Consider the following 3176-nt stretch of genomic DNA (forward strand, 5'->3'; position numbering starts at 1 on the left):
ATAAAAACTAACTTACTAGGTTGAGAAGAAATAAGGATAGCTCAAGAGTTGCTATGCACATCATAACCAAAAAAATACAAAATGCCCAAATTAACCTGCTAGGGGGAATACATTAAAGTAGATAAAAAATATATTTAAAATTAAGAATAATGAACAAAAAAATAATTGTATTAATATTGTGTGGTAAGCTAAAAAGTGGCCCCCCCAAAAGATAATTTTGTTAGTGAAAAGAGTATTAAAACATGCATCAAAAAAAAAAAAAAAAGAAAAGAAAAAGAAAAACCATAGTCTACAGCCATTCTACTCTGAACAACCCCGATCTCGTCTGATCTCGGAAGCTAAGCAGGGTTGGGCCTGGTCAGTGCTTGGATGGGAGACCATCTAGGAAGACCAGGTGCTGTAGGCATAAAAAATAAAATAAGGGATTGTAAGCTGACAAGGTCTTTGCAATCTGTGAGGTCAACCAAGGGTTGCCTCACCTAAAAAAACAAACAAACAAACAAAAACGTAAGGTCTAATTCAGGCTATTATGTAGAAATAACTGGTAAACATTTTGAAGTAAAGGTGTCATCTACTTGCATAATACACAAAATAATCTCCAAACAAAAGATTAAAATAAAAATAAGCCATAAAAAGCTCTGAAAGTAAATAGAGGCAAAAATTAGAGCCCTGCAAAGTCTTTTTAGATCATGAATTGAACATAAAATTACTAAGTCAGAGTTAAAAAAAAAAAATATCTAGGGTAGTATGTATCTGACTCAGCTTCGCCTCTGAGGCAAAGGGTGTGTGTTGGCTTCCAAAAGAGGAGAGACTAATTATAAAAACTGAAAACCGTGTGAATCAAAACTATATATAAGACTTCAAGCTAACAGACACAGTTACTTGAAGGATGGGAAGAGAATATATAGCAAATTTTAAGACGGCAACAATTCTGAAGTACAGTTGTATGTTGCAATTTCTTGTCCTTTTTGTTTCTACAGAGGTCATTTGTTTTGCTTTCAGTTGCTTATTACAGAATCTATGCTGTGCAGCATTGAACATCAAGAACGTCCTAAATCTAAATAAGTGTATTAGCTATTCACTTGTAGTACATCAATACGGATTTATTTTATTGTCATATCCTGAAGCATGTGTATTTTGTGAAGGAAGTTTACTTTGATTTTTAACTTAGGAAATTATTATATTTTAGGTTTGTCATCAACTAAGTGATGGCTTTGAAAATTTTATTAATCTATCCAATAGTTCCTTTGTGAGAGAAAGAAGACAGTCTAGCAGAAGTCCCACAGGATCTCGAGTTTTGATATGGCCCTTAAAAGTTCAACTTCCATGAAACATTTCTCTTAGAAGATGTGATGATAAGACAAATAGTTATTGAAAATGTTAATTGTTAATACAATAATAGCATACTACATTCAAACCACAACTGCTAAGTTTTGTCTGTATTTTATGGTCGAACTATTCTTCAGTGTTTGACGTACCAAAGGTATAGATAAGCGTGTGTGTGTGTGTGTGTGTGTGTGTGTGTGTGTTCGTGTATAAAAATCACATAACTTTCTAAATTCATTTTATTGTTTTTTTTATTTCTTCAGCTATCTGTCCATGCTGGCTAACCATGGTTGGTTGATTGATGCATAATAATCATGCAGTATACAATACACATAATGATATCAAGCATCAAACAGTGGAGTTTTCAAATTAACTTCCAATTACTTGCTCTATAATTTTCATCTTCTCAGTATTCGTTCTCTTTGTCGTCCCAGTTATTTCCCTTTCAAGACTCTTACTGCACCCTTCAAAATGGAAGAAACATTCATCAGAAGTAATTGTGATGAAAGCCGTTACATAGAGCCTAGGAAACTTTATACCTTAGAGTTGTAATTTAACTAGATTGCTCAAAATACTTTAGAGATTATTTCACTGTGGTTTCTTATGTCTCTGATTCAGACAATTTCTTTAATATTTTGGGTTTTTTCCTAAGTTATATTCATCAATACTTTGATTATAAGTATGGTAAAATGATAATGTTAGCATAACTTGTATTTCTGATGTAAATGAGCTGTTAGAAATGAGAGACAAAAATAAAGATATGAGAGAGAGAGAGACTGAGAGGAGATAAGATCTTTCTGGCCTGAAAAAATGGCTTATAGGGGTAAAGTTTAAAGAGAAACTAAGTACAACTTTTTAGACTTATAGTTGCTAGCTAAAAATCAGACTGAAAATAGGCAATGGAATCTGTTGAGTTACTGCATGTAATACAGGCATTGATGAGGCCTGGCTCAGCCATCAGGCAGCCCTGGCTTGAATCTAAGCTCTTCGATTTTATTGGATAAGTTATTAAACTACCCTCACCTCATATGTACAATGGGGAGAGTTATAACCACTATGTGTGTGAAATAAAATTACAGCAGACTTTAGATAATGTGAATATTTCTTCCATAAATTCTCAGGGGGAAAAAAATGAAGGATATGTCGTGTACCTTTGATAATAATTATATTAATTCTGGAATTTTATTATGATTTAGATATCATAAATGTTAGAAAAAAGCTTGATAGTCACTATACATGTCATTGGAAAGGAAAATATGAATACTTAAATAATTAAATGTAGAGCAGTTTATAATCATTATGAATACTGACCTAATTGTGAATATTTTAATTTAAATTTTGGTTGGCAATCTTGCAAAGGTATAAGTGTATAACGAAGAAATTTAAGTCAGTTTTAACAATGAAATTATATTAGACGTTCAGGAGTCAGTCTCTGAGAGGTATTAGAAGTTCACATGGGCATGATAGTCTGGAAATGGGAAAAGTGTGTGAATAAAAGCAAAGGAATTTTGAGACAAAAAAAAATAAAAGAAACTGATGATATATGTAATAGGAGGCCTACACTGTGTCCAGTATGGTCAGATCATTGCTATGTCTGCTCCTATCAAATTCTGCTATAACTAATAAGTGGGAAATGTGATTTTATGTTGATAAAAGAATAATTAGTAACAGATCCAGCTACATTGTATGATGCTTAGATCCAACTCAGTACCCATCTGGTATGATTCTTTTTCTTTTTATTATTAAATTTATTGGTGTGACATTGGTGAACAAAATTATATAGGTTTGAAATGTGCCGTTCTATAATACATCATCTGTACGTTGCATTATGTGTTCACCACCCAAAGTCT

General features: G+C 32.5%; 1 pseudogene; it reads left to right on the plus strand.

The window, feature by feature from the left end:
- Positions 1 to 287: 287 nt before the first annotated feature.
- On the plus strand, positions 288 to 406 carry LOC118600946 (annotated as a pseudogene).
- The last annotated feature ends 2770 nt before the right edge of the window (positions 407 to 3176 follow it).

Source organism: Rousettus aegyptiacus, unplaced genomic scaffold (assembly GCF_014176215.1).
Source record: "Rousettus aegyptiacus isolate mRouAeg1 unplaced genomic scaffold, mRouAeg1.p scaffold_m13_p_3, whole genome shotgun sequence".
Lineage (NCBI taxonomy): Eukaryota > Metazoa > Chordata > Mammalia > Chiroptera > Pteropodidae > Rousettus > Rousettus aegyptiacus.